This window comes from Leptonotus elevatus, chromosome 14 (genome assembly GCF_054856555.1).
Source record: "Leptonotus elevatus isolate MCC_2025b chromosome 14, RoL_Lele_1.0, whole genome shotgun sequence".
Taxonomy (NCBI): Eukaryota; Metazoa; Chordata; class Actinopteri; order Syngnathiformes; family Syngnathidae; genus Leptonotus; species Leptonotus elevatus.
This window is the reverse complement of record NC_141252.1, coordinates 17955594-17971552: the sequence shown is the minus strand read 5'-3', so window position 1 is coordinate 17971552 and position 15959 is coordinate 17955594. Positions and strand designations below refer to the sequence as shown.

Genomic DNA, 15959 nt, shown 5'->3' with positions numbered 1-15959 from the left:
GACCTCATTTGGAATGAATGATCAATTCCCGAGAGAGATCAATGAGCGGCGAAAGGTACTGTTTCCTATAATGAAACAAAATAGGCAGGAGGGTAAACGGACTACGATAGCCGTTGATAAGTTATATATCGATGGCCAACTATTCCGGAACCCCAATTCCACTCCCTGGCTGTTCTAATTAGCATTGGTGGAACTAAACTTAGTTTGATTACTAGGTGTATACATATACTGTATATGTGGTTATAAAACCAAAAATATGAATACTTATTATGTTTAGGCTATATTATAAATATAATATTAATACACAACTATATCTAAAGTATATTTAAAAAAAATAATAATAATCTCGCTTGGGTTACTGGTGTATTGTTATGTTTAATCCCCTGTTAATTTCCTTCACTTTCACCTCCCTACTCGTTTTTGCACTGTTTTATTTACTTACACGTTACCTTACACGTTACCTTACACGTTACCTTACACGTTACCTTACACATTACCTTACACGTTACCTTACACGTTACCTCATATTTTATACAAACTATATAAATCACCTAACCACTTTGATTCTATCCTATAACATGCCAGTGGTGGCAAATGGCCTATACAGATATATTCATAGGACTGAGTTTATATTATTTGTATGCATAAATTAGTTCTGGTTTCCTGGAATGTTTGTGGCGCTCGCTCACAGGCAAAAAGAATAAAAACTTTAGACCATCTCTTAAAATTAAAAGCAGATATTTGCCTCCTACAAGAAACCCACCTACAAAAATCTGAAGAAAAATTACTTATTGATAAAAATTTTAGCCAAGCGTACTCTGCCCCTTATAACAGTAGACAAAGGGGAGTCTGTATACTCATACATAAGAATTTACTCTTTACTCTAAATAATACAATAACAGACCCAGAGGGCCGATACATTATTATTCAGGTGACTATATTTAATAAAATATATACATTCGGTAATTTATATGCCCCTAATAATGATGATCCGGCTTTTTTCCATGAATTTTTCTCTAAGCTGTTTGAATTAGCAGCGAACTCTACTATTATTATTGGAGGAGACTTTAACACAACCTTAAATCCATTAATAGATCGTTCTAATAAAACAACATGTATAAGGCGATCACAATCTACAAAAGTAATAGGGGAATATATGGATGACTTTGGCCTCGTCGACAGCTGGAGACTTAAAAACCCAAATAAGAAGGAATTTACCTTCTTTTCCGCTGTGCACCGGTCCTTTTCAAAAATTGATTTTTTTCTTACAAATAATTCTATTGCTGATAAAACCGTTACAAAAATACATCCTATTATTATTAGCGACCATGCACCAGTCTCCCTTTCCCTACAAGTTGATTATACCTTTAAACCACCACCACCTACATGGCGTTTTAACATCTCACTACTAAACGACGCAGAATTTGACAAAATTATAAGAAAAGAATGGGCAGACTTTTTGGAAATAAATGACTCTCCAGACCTATCTCCAGCTCTTCTCTGGGAAGCTGGGAAAGCAGTAATTAGAGGTAAAATTATATCATATTCATCTTATAAAAAGAAACAGGATCAAAAATTAGAAAAATACTTGGAAGATAAAATTAAACAACTGACAGATGAGTACGCAATAAACCCAAATAACCAAATATGGACTGACTTACAAAATACAAAAATACAGTTAGACGATATGTTAACTAAAAAGACAGAGTTTATAATACAACAATTGAGATACAACAACTTTGAATATAATAACAAATCAGGTAAATTTCTTGCAAACCAACTTCAACGTAATCGGGAAAAATCGCTTATAACGGCTATTAAAGGGACAACTGGTGAATGTACACAATCACCAGAAGAAATTAATCAAATTTTTTATAATTATTATCACAACCTATACTCAGAAACTAATAAACCTAACCCAGAGCATATTGAGGCATTCCTCAGTAGCTTAAATATACCTCAGGTAACTACTGAATATAAAGATATGTTAGATGCACCACTTACTATAAACGAGTTGTACAGTGCTCTAGATAGTATGCCAAATGGCAAAGCACCCGGCCCGGATGGTTATCCGGCTATATTTTTAAAGCACTTCTGGTCAATGCTTGCTCCACTATTCTTAAGAGTAGTAACAGAAATTAAAACTAATGGTCACATACGCCCACACATGAATACAGCAGCAATTAAACTTTTATTAAAGCCAGAAAAAGACCCCACCCTTCCATCAAGTTACCGTCCGATTTCACTAATTAACACTGATATTAAAATTATCACTAAGGCTTTTACATCTAGATTAGAAACAGTAATCCCGACAATCATTCATAGCGACCAAACAGGCTTTATTAAAGAGCGTCACTCTACTAATAATATTAGAAGGCTCTTTAACCTTATTAGTATGTCACAGCGGCATGATAAAAAGGCAGTTATTATATCATTGGATGCAGAAAAAGCTTTTGATAAAGTTAACTGGTCCTTCCTCTTTCCTGTTTTAAATAAATTTGGCTTTGGGAAGTCATTTATTCACTGGGTGTCAGTATTATATGATTCTCCTAAAGCTACTGTTACTACTAATGGGATTATATCTAAGAGTTTTACTCTACAGAGAGGCACAAGACAGGGATGCCCACTGTCGCCTTTATTATTTGCAATATTTATTGAACCGCTTGCATTAGCCATACGCCAGGAAAGAATGATTCAAGGAATTCACTCTGGGGTAACAGAACATAAAATTAATCTATATGCCGATGATATTTTACTTTATTTAGAAAAGCCTGCTATTTCGTTAGGGGAAGTATTTAACTTAATAACTAAATTCTCACAGTTATCAGACTATTCTATTAACTGGACAAAATCAACACTTCTACCTATTACAGAAAATTCATGGAACCCTGCAAGCCAGGACCCATACTACTCATTTCCTATAGGTAATTTAAAATATTTAGGCATAAAAATCTCACCTAAACTAACTGATTTAGTTAATTTAAACTTCACTCCACTTCTGGATAGCATTTATAGTGACTTGGAGCGCTGGAATAATCTTCCTATTTCTCTAATAGGACGAATAGCCACTATTAAAATGAAAGTTTTACCCAAAATAAACTATTTTTTCTCAATGATTCCATTTAAACCTACGGCTAACTGGTTCCAGTTGTTGGACTCAGCCGTTACAAAATTTTACTGGGAAAAAAAAAGAAGCAAAGATTAGTCTATCTACTCTTCAGAAAAATAAATCCAAAGGAGGTCTAGAGGCACCAAATTTTATGCACTATTATATAGCCAACCAGCTACAATATATTATTTTATGGGCACAACCCAATAGAGATACTAACTGTTGGCTGGAACTAGAACAGAAGGATTGTAATAACCTCAGACTCCTAGATTTACTCTTTATTACAACATCGATTAAGCGACATAACTGCTTTAAAAATCCAATGATTTCCGCCACCCTGACTGCCTGGTGGAAGGCACTAGAAATGACAAAAGCCCAAGTGGAGCCCAGCGGGCTTTCTCCCCTATGGCATAACCCCGACTTTCAAATTAACAACCAATCGTTTTATTTGAATGTGTGGGAGCAGAAAGGAATTACACATCTCCACCATCTCTTCTCAGATAATATGTTTATATCATATACATCCTTGCTCCAAAAATATAAAATAAAAAACGGAAACTTTTTACATTATTTGCAAGTTAAAAGTATGATAAAGAAACAAATTCCAACACTCCGGGGTACGCTCCAACCGCCTGTTTTAGCTAAAGATATTACCAAGCTTTCTCCGACAACAACAAAAAAACTCTCAAAAATATATGAGTTACTTTCATATACTGATAAAACGTCTTTACCCATCTCAAAATGGGAAACAGACTTGTCTATAGCTCCGGAATCTGTCTTTTGGATTCAAGTTTGTGAAAACGTTTTTAAAATGACAAAACACACAAATTTACAACTTATCCAATATAAAATTATTCACAGAACATACATTACTCAATATATGATGAAGAAAATGGGACTCTCAGACTCCGACATTTGTCTCCAGTGTTTACAAAACACTACAGACACTTATTTTCATGCTTTATGGTTATGTACTCCGGTTATGTGTTTCTGGACTAAAGTCTTAGAAAAACTTTCCGCTGTCTTGGACTGTAGGATACCGTTCTCTCCAAACTTGTGTTTGCTAGGTGACTTAACAACAATTGACTTACCACATAAACAATTTCAATCTATACTTGTAGCCCTTACTATCGCAAAAAAAACAATTCTTGTTAACTGGAAAAATAAACAAACTTTGAATATCGACCAATGGTCTAACCTCCTCATAAATCATATTTTAATGGAAAAAATATCTGCCTCAAATAAAAACCAAATGTCAAAATTTAAAGAAACATGGTCTACGTATATAGAATTTTTTAACCTAAACTTGGATTTTAATTCTGCCTGTTAGCGAGAGCCACAGCAGCGTTATAACTTGCATTGATGTTTCTATATTAGGCAATTTGTAACTAATGGTTGTGTTTCTATAGTCAGGAACCCGGCTGCTGCCAGCGGGATCGAGCGGATTCACCTCCGATGGGCACCAGTGGTTGATATTCGGATTCACGGCATGCCAGTGGGTTAATTCTGTGGGTGCTGTCCCCCCTGGCTGGGCGTGGGCGGGTCTGCCCCTCTGTTGGCTGCTGGGTGGCGGCTGCGTCTTGGCCGTTCCCTGGGTCTCTTGGGGGGTGCTGCGTTGCGGGGCTTTCCCTGGTGTCGGGGGCGGCGCCGTTCCGGCGCGGTCTGTCGCTCTGGGCCCGGCGACGCGGTTCGGGGCCTGTGGGCCGCCGGGGTGCCCGGTGGTTCCCTCTCCCCTCCCCCTTCCTCCCCCTTGCTGCCTCTCCCTCCTCGCCTCTCCCCGCCCGTCCTCCGCCTCCCTGTCCCCTCTCCCTCGTCACCCTTCCTCCTCCTCTCCCCCTCTCCTTGCGTCCCTGCCGCTGCCCCCTGCCCTTCTTGTCGTCCCCTTCCCCCCTCCCCGGTACGCCTTCCTTCCCCTCCCCTGGGCCGGGGGCTCCATCCATGGCCCGGGTCTCGGTGCTACGGGGGCCGGCGTGGGTGGCTGGGGTTTGGTGTCGTGCCCGCCCCGCTCCAGTGGGCGTCCTGGCACCTCGGGCGGGACCCAGTATCCGGGGGGCGAGCCCTATCGCCCCGCCGGACGGGTCCCATATGCCCGCCGGGTTCCTGGTGGGGTGGGTGGGGGCTTGGTGGGCCGGTGCGCCTCCTGCCCCCGCCCGGTTGGGGAGGGCTGGTCACTCCTCTTAACTCACTACACTAGGTTTGCACAATACACTTTTATAGACATATAGGGCACATAACACACTTTGGGGGGTGGGGTAGGGTGGAAACACCGTCTTCACCCTACAACTCCCCTCCAATTTTAATACACCACACAACTTGTGGGGGGGGGGGGCTTGTGGGGGTGCCATCGGTTGGGGGCCGCAGTATAGAGCAGTGCTGCGGTCCCCTGTCGGGGGGGGGCGGCTTTGTTGGGGGGGGCGGTGGTGGGGGTTGCGGGGTGGGGGGGGTGGGGGGTGTCTGGGGGATTGGGGACGTGGGGGCGGCTGGGGCTGGGTTGGGGTGGGTGGCGGGGGTGGATGGGGGGCGGGGGGTCGTGGGGGGTGCGGGGGTTGGGGGCCGGTGGGGTGCCTGGTGGGCCTGCAGTGCCCCGTCCTGCTGCGTTGGGCCGGGGGCGCGGGCCGTGTTGGGGCGGGGGGCGCTCCTGCTCCTGGGTTTGCTCTCCGGCCGGTGGCCCTGGCGGGGCCCGGGGGTCGTCCTTTGGCGCTGCCGCGGCCTGGGGGGCCCTGAGGTGTGGCGCTTGCTCTGTTCCGGCGGGGGTCGACGGCTCCCCTCTTTGGTGGAGATTTTCATGCATGCCAGATCCACCACACCAGCATCTACCGAAACTCAGACACAATCTGTTTCCTCCTCAGGTTATTGAATCGGTGGAGGCTGGTGTCTGCGGATCTCACGCGGCTTCGTCTGTCCTTCCTTCCTTTTCTCGGTCTCTCCTTTGGTCTCTTGAGGCCTCCCTGATTTTATGTTTTTTGGATTTGTTGGGGTCTGGATGTTTCTTGGGCTGGGGAGGAGTTCTGGTGGGGGGTGTCTGGTCGGTGCTGGATTTCACCTTCCTTGGTTTTCTTTGGTCCCCTCGGGTCTCCTGGTGTTCGGTTTAGGTGAACGGTATGAGATTTTTTCTAATAGGTTTTCTGGTGAGCTAACAAATACACGCACGCACGCACATACACATACTCACCCACACACACACACACACACACAAAAAAAAAAATATATATATATATATAAAAAAAAAGCCCAAAGATTAATTGTAAGCTTAATGGTATCTTCAAAGTTGTTTTGAGATAGAGGCCAAAAACAGCATTTGAGATAGATGTCAAACATATTTTTTCATATTTTAAAGAGTTAAAATCTTGGATGGGGAGGCACGGTGGATAACTGGTTAGCACGATCGATTCTCTGTGGTTGCGTGGGCTTTCTCCGGGTACTCCGGTTTCCTCCCACATTCCAAAGACATGCATGGCAAGTTAATTGAGCAACTCCAAATTGTCCATAGGTGTTAATGTGAGTGTGGATGGTTGGTCTCTGTGTGCCCTGTGTTTGGCTGGCAACCAGTTCAGTGTGTAGCTCCAGCATTCCTTGTGAGGACAAGCGGTTAAGAAAATGGATGGATGAATGGAAAATCTTGGATGATGCCCTTACCTGCTATTGAAAAAAAAAAAGAAAAAAAAAAAAAGAAATTGACTTTCCAGGGGTCTTTCAACACATCAGGAAAGTTTCGGATCAATATCTTTTTCCTAAGGTATCGGTTGCTATGGAGATACGTGCCAAAAAAAGGAGGGATTGCAAACTGCAATTGAAATTGCTCTAACTTCGTCAATTATTTAGGATACCACCGCGTATTATACATAATTTGAAAGGGAGTTAAGTGTAGAATTTAAATATATGAATATCTCAATTTTTATTTTTGGAGACATAAGCCTGATTTTGTGAAAACGCATCACATATGGTTTTATTTCTATTTCCCATCCTCTCCTAACCATTCTTCTTCATTACTTTTGTAAATCTTCACACTATCATACCCATATTTTCCTTTCAAGTTCTTACTGTCTAACAACCCGCTGTATTCTGTGCAAACATCTTGTCAATTTAGCTCAGAATAGCAATTATTAAGGCTGAAGGCAGATGGGCCTGCAGCACTGCTCTGGGAACACTGATGAGTTGGGGGTGGGGGGGAATTAACTATCCATCCCCTTGATTGTAAGAACACCACCTTTTAATTAGGGTTAAACCCAGGTGTTAAAAGATGGCATTTTTAGACAGGTGCTACCAGCTGTCATCACACCCAGTACACTACTGCAATCCATCTATGATCTCAAAGGGACTTTCATTGCTAAATGTCTCTTAGTCGGATTATTCCATCCTGGTCCATCATCTGTTCACACCGGTTTGCATTAAATAACAAACACGGTACCTGTCTTATTCAGTGCAATCAATGCAACTAACATTAAACTGAAACATTTATTCATTTACATTGATACGATTGATGTGAGTCTCTACAAACAATTAATTAGCTAATAACGTAATTTCTCAAGTGTCTGGTTTTGCTGTCTTTTTTCTATCATGATGCCCCCCCCCCCCCCCCAATAAAATAAAATAAAAAAATAAATACAATTAAATAAATATTGTTGGGTTTGTAAGGTCAGGTTACTTTTAATTTACAGAAACAATTAAGACATAAAAAAAGTTTAAACTAATATTGTTCTCCTTTTTTCCCAAAAAATAATTGATGAGAGAAATTTATGACAGTCTGTTCGTGTGCGTCAAGAAGATTACATGCATTGTTACAGCTGTATAAATAAAGATGAGTTGAGCCTTTAGGCTACGTATTGTCACAAGCAATGACTGAAAGTTTATCTAAACTCAAATGCTTGACTGTTATGCAAAACATGACATTTGGAACTAATAGAGTTACACTGCCAAGGAAAATGCCATGTTAACCAGTTTTACATTTTGTTATCAAATAATCATATGTACGATGTGATATTTCAGGCTTGTGCCCATTCCACTCGTTCATACCAAGATACACACTCATTGTTTTCATTATGTGAGTTACAAGAATGGCAGGGGGAGCCAGTGAAGGTTTCCAGCAAATAAAATTGATAGTGTTGCACGGTTAGATTTGTGTTAGATGGAGTGAACACGGTTGACTGGGCATATACCAAAAATGCTTAAAACTTCCATCTATCCATCAGTTATTTTCGTTAGGGGCGTGGGGTGTTCTGAAGCCTATGCCTGTTGAAGAGACAGGGTACACCCTGGACTGGTCACCAGCCAATCGCAGGGCACATACTAGGATACTATCACTCATTAGCCTAAATTGAGAACACACAACCTAGTTTGTTCAGTAGACAGGCTCTAGTATTTTTTCAAGGGGCTTTTTGTTTTTTAATATCGCAGGATTTTTCCACTTAAAAACTAAACAAACAAAAAAAGCATTCTCATCTCGTTTGTCCTCTGCCATGTCGCATCTTGTTTTTCTTGCGCCAGGTGCACATATTTTATAGTGAAGTAAACAGTTTACATTGTCGGGAATATTTGCCACCATATCTGGCAACACACCACCAATGTGGTAAGAAGGCCAATTTAAATAAAAAAATAAACCTTACCTTCCCAAATAAGATATGGAAGCCAGTGCCTTGGAGCACTTTCATTTTGTAGTTGTTCCTGGCATCGTGTCGCAACCTAACGGCTGACTTGACTTGTCTTGCAGGATGTGTTTTGGCCGTCACAAACTATTGGTTTGGTTTGGTTTTATTGAACATATAAACATGAGAAAAAACACAAAACACATTACAAGTATAAAATATGAGTTGAAATAAAAAAAGAAAAACAAGAATAGAAAGAAAGAAAATAGTTCATATGTTCAAAAGAGTAGGAGGAAGTTAAAAACGTATCTAGTCCTATCCCTTATTCGTTTTATGTTGATACAATACGATACGATACGATACGATATACGATATACTTTTATTTTCCCTGTGGGGAACTTTTTCCTGGACTCCGTCCAGCTGCAGTTACAGTAAGGAAGAAACAACAGAATAGAAAGAGATAAAATTAAAGTTAAATAAGAAATCTTCACAGAAGTATACATGTGTAGAGAAGTACATACATGAGGACTGCACACACCCATATACACACACTCCTAAATATATATATATATATATATATATATATATATACATGAGTATGTACAGCACGGCTGCATATATTCCACATACACAACATTGCACCATATATCTATTGTTAATGTCGGTTGTTAAGCAGTTTGATGGATGTCGGCAGGAATGAGTTCTTGTAGCGGTTCAGCCTGGTTCTGGGGGCCCTGAATCTCCTGCCGGAAGGTAGTAGCTGGAACTCATGATGCAGAATGTGAGTCGGGTCAGTAACAATTTTCTGTGCCAGTCCGGTGACGGACCGCTCATAAAGCATCTGAAGGGAAGGATGATTCCTGACCCCCATGATCTTCATGGCAGTCCGCACCAGACCGGCAATATGTGACCTTGACTGTCAGGTTGCCGTACCAGGCCGCAATGCCGTATCTGATGATACTTTCCAATGCAGCCCGGTAGAACAACAGCATGATCCCTCTGCTCCACTCCATAGACCCTAAGTCTGCGTAGGAAATAGAGACGCTGAGACTTCCAACATGTACCCTCCAGCTGAGTGTGTTGTCAATGTGGACCCCCAGATACCTGTATGAACCCACCTGGCTGATGTGATTGCTTTTAATGACGACTGGCCTGTGGTCACCAACAGCTTTTGGATCAAATATCACCTCCTCTGTCTTCCCCACATTGAGCACAAGATGATTCTGGTCACACCACTGGACAAATTTCTCTATTTCTGAGAAATAGTCCAGTGGGCTACCGCCGGCCTGCAGCAAGCTGACGATAGCTGTGTCATCAGAGAACTTAATGATAAAGTTCTCTGGGTGTGATGTCACACAATCATTTGTGTACAACGTGAAGAGGACCGGGGAGCTGACGCAGCACTGTGGGGCGCCTGTGCTTATCAATCTGGGTTCCGAGAGGGAGCTGTTGACCCTGACTTGCTGTGTGTGCTGTGTCAGGAAGGAGTGATACCACCTCGAGATGTACGGGTTCACATTCATCTCCTTCAGTTTACCCAAAAGCAGGTGCGGCTGCATTGTGTTGAACGCTGAGCTAAAGTCAACGAACAACACACGTGCATAAGCTTTAGGGCCGTCTAGGTGTTTGCTGACCAGATGTGTGATGCTGTTGATAGTGTTAAGTTATTAACATTGTTTTTCAGTTTTAAATTATATTTTAGCCGTTTATAATTTAGTTAACTCAGTATGGCTAAATGAATAGCATTTTTTGTGTCTCACACTCCTGAGAAAATAAGGGAGTGTATGGGTCTGGTATCTGTCTCTTCCGAAGGAGACGGGCCGATGTGTGATTGTTTCTCTCTAATCTGATTTATAGCTATGGGAACTTGCTGAACTTGCAGAAGGGAGGAGAGAGGGATTTCCTTGTGTTCATTTGGTTGTAAACAGGTGTGTTGTGGGCTGACCTTTATCTGAACCCTTTTTGTGAATAAATAGCGATGTGAGCCAAGAGGAAGGAGCCACATTTGAACAGACACATCGCTTGGATGAATTTGTCAATGTGGACCAGAAGCTTCTGTTAATTAAAAACCCTTGCAAAGGAACTCCTTCAACAGAATCTCACCATTCAGTTAATTGAACACGCAAAGAGTACAATACTTAATATTGTCTACTCTAACAAATGGTGACCGCCGACGCTGAATTATAACGAATGGTCTCCTCCGTTGAACCAAACGGATGGTGTTATTTTGACGTGGAACAGGCTGCGGCGTTCAAAGACGGGCGGAACTTCTAGGCCTAAATAAATAAAGTACGGTAAGTGGAGATCTTTATCCACGTAGAAGAAGTTTTGTCTGTCTGGTCCGCTGCAGCTGGTTTTTTCGTCTTCCAAAATTATCTAAAATTCAAAAGAGATCTGTGTGAACGAGTGTAGTTTGATGTCGTTCTATTGTGAGTTGTGATAATTCCGATGATATTGAACTAAACACGTCGTGGAGTGGTGCATTTGAAGGTGACGTAATGCAGACTCGAAGTGATGAAGCTTTTTTGTACAGGAAGAAATAGCGGTTAATTTTTTGATTTGTTTTGTTTTTCGTCAACGCTATGAAGAATCCTTAGACCATAATATATATTGAATAAAAGGGTTTGCCGGATGACGTAACAAGTCTTTCTTGTATACTAAGGATTGCGAAGATTATGGTAAGCGTTTCTGTTTATATTAATGATATAACAGTTTTGACCGGATTGGGGACGAGTATCATATTTGTTCATGGCTCTTATTGAAAAAGTCCTATTTACACGTAATATGTTTTTTGAAAAAAAACGCCTGTTTGAAATTGAACAGTATTGAGGGGTCCAGGTTGATTACAGTAATAATTGGATTTATCTTACTGTATTTGCAATCGAGAGATTACGTGAAAGATTTTATTTCAGTTTTGGCGCTCCTACTTTTGTAGTTTTGGGGTCAGGATTTCCGTATGAATACCTTTTGTTCTACGGTTAAATTCGATGGTACGTGACATTTTATTTTGAAAATGAGCGCCTTGCAGAAATTTTGCAATGTATGGAGAACAGTTTAGCTCAGCGGGATTGGGTAACCGCTGTGTATAGACGAGAGGTCACGTAATTCTTATGTCTGTCTGTTGTGTGGCCATATGTGTTAACATATTGAACTATTAATACTAAAAGTGAGACGTCACTGTATTGATATATATTAATATTACTTGTGTGGGATAGATACCGGAAGTAAACATAAAAACTACAAACAAAAATGGAGCCGATTTCGACCCGGATACAGTATGGTTTGTCCTGAATGCGCTTCCGGTTTAGAGTCGGGACTTGTGAGTCGCCGTGAGGAAAAAGTGTCGATATACAGTGAAAAAACGAACTATGGATCGATTGTATACAAAGCTTTTGCTGGACAAAATGGTATGTCAGACTTTTGTATTTTCTTTGTTGGTAATGGAAAAAGGCTGAATTTGATGCTAAAATGACTCCAGCATTTGTGGAGCAGTTTACGGATGGGTTGTTTAAAGTTATCCGTTTACTGAAATCACCGTATGGAACTGCGGTTTAAATGCTATAAGATTTGTAGACAACGAATTGAAGGAATAACACCGTTTATTTTTTTTTATTTTTTTATAATGACTGAAGAGTGTGTGCGTATGCATTTGAGTGTGTGACCTAGCTTCTAAAAAAGGTGGGGGTTTGTAAGTGAGAAGTGTGCATATGGGGATTTTGTTTGTTTTTCTTTAATATTTTAACTAAGTTTGGTGTTGTTTTGTGTGAGATGATACTGTTGTGATAGTGGCGTTTGTTTTATTAATGGGAATATGATAAAATAGGTTTTGCGATTTATAATGTTAAGATTCCCCCCCCCCCCTTCCCCCGTTTCTAGGTTAGAAAAAAAGGTGGGGGCTGAGCTGTGCGCTGTGAGCATAATGTGTCCTCGTAATGGGACTCTTTTTTTGTCAAAATGGTAAGAGAGGAATGATAAACAATATAAAATAAGTAATAGTATTTGACTGAGCTAATAAATCTTTACACTTTAATGATTGATGACGATGGTTAATTTGTTAACTTTCCCTTTTCGGGACAAATGAATAAAGAGTAATGATAAAATAATGGCATTTTGTTTGAGAGTTGATATAATTATGCCTACATCTTTATAGCTGTGGCTGGAAATAAGATAGTTGAATAAAGAGTTATGAATGTTTTTGAAATTGACATGTTGATAATGATTTTTAATATTTGTTTTTTCTCTGAGTGTGTCATTTTAGAAACTGATGTTTGAGTTCCAAGGCAGATGAGGGTTTGATGGCCTTCACTGATTACAAACTGCGAACGGGATGCGCCCCAGCTGCTGATACGTTGTATGGCTAGTAGCTATTTGAAGGGGTATTGAAAAAAAAAAAAAGAGAAATGAATAAAGAGGCTGTGTTTTTTACGAAACATTTTTGAAAAAGCAGGGAGTGAACTGTCTTGCTATGATCCCATGTCCTCAGTCTGGCATTTTTAATGCATTGCATCAACGAGTGTGCATTTTTTGGTCAGGTGAGCTCTCAGAAAGACTATGTGTCATCAAGCCCGCCATTGCAGACAGCAATTTCCAACGTTTGGATGTACGTGACAAAGAGTCAAAGAGCTTCGCGCCGCAGCACAGTCATTCTCCTCCCGTGCCGACAGACAATCATAATGCTCAAATTCCTCAATGCCCAGTGACTGTGTACACGTCTCATTCTAGTGACTTCTCCCCTATGGCTGTTTTGCATCCAGAGGAAATCTAAATGCCTGCTCTGAACATTGCTGCCACAGCAGCCGCCCTGCTGGCCAGGACTGAACATTGACAACAGCTGCCGTCCTGCCTTTTGCTGGAGGACTGGACAAAGACTAAAAAATAAAGATGGAGGTCCGAATGGGGTGTGATCTTGCTCAAAGAAATGCTACACGAGTGGTATGCAAGGCATTTTTAATGTGTTGGATGGGGAACTGTGATCTATAGCAAGATATTTCAGGAAATTGAAAACGACATATGTAAATTTGAAATGAGGGATTGAGAAAATTTATTTCAATCTATAGCCTATTAAATTTTTGCCTATATTTTTGGGAGAATCAGTTTCTGAATTGGTACAATGGGAATTTTATTAATATGTTATGATATGATATATTTTTATTTTCCCCGTGAGGAACTTTTTTGGACTTCGTCCAGCTGCAGCTATAGTATAAAATAAATAATAGAATAGAATGAGTAGTAACGAGTAAAAGACTAACTAAGAGTTTGATGGCTAAATTAGATTTTTTTTAGCACTGTGATTTATAAATCCCAGAAATATTTTGTGTGACTTTATCCTCAGCCCCACTAATCTGTAAAAGAGGTGAGGTTGATTAGCAGTTTAAATAATTTTTGGGACTCTAGGAGAATTAGAGTAATATGGTTATCTCTATTTTTTATGGCCCCAAAGTCATCATATATTAGTGTCTTAAGTTGTATCTGCTTATGCTCAGTTTTATAGTGTTTTGTAGCTCTTTTGTTTATCTCATAGCCTGATTTAGAGGGTTGAGTTATTTATGACGTCTTTTGAGTCATGAGGTCTCTATTTTGTCCTCCCTTTATCTTGACATGTTTGAAAAAATCAGTGGATCTTTGTCAAATGAGGGAGTTTATGTTTAAGAATTTAACCAATGTAGACGAGTTAGAAAATTAAAAACGAAATTAAAAAGGTTGTGGGGTATCGGCCTACACTCTAATCGACAGGATGAGTTTGAAAATAATAATTCACAGTTTGAATATGAAGAAATCTATCAGAGGAAATCGATCGCAAAGTAAGTCTGAAGCAAGCAAGGACAATAATGCATATTCGCCGAATGAAGGTAATTATATTATATTATATCTTTTATCTCAGAATCATATTTGAAAAATGTAATGTTTGGAGCCCAGTGTTTGTAAAAGAGTATAGATAATATGAATATATGTGAGTTTTTCCCAGCATGCCAGGATTCGGCCGGTCATGGGATTCTGGGAAGAGAATAAGAGATATGAAAGGCACAGTTATGAAAATTTAGAACAAATTTAGTCATGGTAAAAAATTACCTATTATTGAACAAAACCTATTTGAAAAATAAATATTTATAAGCTCTGTCTTATATTAATGAATGAGCGAATGTCATTCAACTCAATCAAAGGATGGGCTCTATTTTAATGTCACAAAAATAGATCTTTTCCTGTTCCAACAGCACAGGACCTACGGATCTTAATCAAATAACATTTACTAATCCCAACTAACAAAAACTATCAGGGTTTTTTCCTCCAAATAAAATTTATGTGAGTTTATGAGAAACTAAAAATGAAAAGTTTCTGCACTCAGGAGAACGGCCCCAGGGGGTTGGTGAGGAAATCTTGTGCAGTTTTCTGCACAGAGAAAATTCCACATCTGGTCTACAAGGCTTCCGGAGACGTGCCAGGCTCGGCCATCTCATCAACTGATGCTCTCAGGTTGAAAGGAGAGACGAAATTCCACAACTGGAGCATCAATCTTATCACCTCCGACCTGGAGCCACGTCAGCTGAATCCGTGCCCGGTTCCGGAGCTGCCGTTTGAGGACATCAGTCAACGGATCAAGAGCAAGTGCCTTTTCTTGGGCAATCATTCTTTTGATCAGTCACATTTTGGGCAGAATAATCCCAGGTGACAAATCGAAGAATTTGGGTAGTCTACCCCAAATTCTTAAAGAAGAGACGAACTATTGCGACACTCTTTTCATTAAAAAAAAAAAAAAAAAAAAAAAAGACCTTCAAAGAACTTCATCACAAGATGGCTTCAAAGAACACATATTCGTCTGCCGATATATTGCGACACTTTTTAATGAACAACATTTTATGTTAAGCCTCACATATGCTATGCTTATTTTACTAAAAATCTTTTAAATGTATCAAATTGTTTTTTAATGTCATATGATTGCTAAATTACCTCCTCTTCTGCTAAAGGGATGTTTTAAGGATAATTATTTTTACCACACAACCATTGAAAAAAAAATGTTTTAATGTGTTGAGCTCTTATGAGCTCAAATGAGGGATTGTTAAGTTATTAACATTGTTTTTCAGTTTTAAATTATATTTTAGCCGTTTATAATTTAGTTAACTCAGTATGGCTAAATGAATAGCATTTTTTGTGTCTCACACTCCTGAGAAAATAAGGGAGTGTATGGGTCTGGTATCTGTCTCTTCCGAAGGAGACGGGCCGATGTGTGATTGTTTCTCTCTAATCTGATTTATAGCTATGGGAACTTGCTG

The 15959-nt window shown here is 40.1% G+C and overlaps 1 long non-coding RNA gene across 1 annotated transcript; it reads left to right on the top strand.

Annotated features, from left to right (window-relative positions):
- Positions 1-11983: 11983 nt before the first annotated feature.
- On the top strand, positions 11984-15471 carry LOC147163220 (uncharacterized). Its single transcript, XR_015097163.1, has 2 exons — positions 11984-12098; positions 15035-15471. It is a non-coding gene; the product is annotated as an uncharacterized LOC147163220 (long non-coding RNA).
- The last annotated feature ends 488 nt before the right edge of the window (positions 15472-15959 follow it).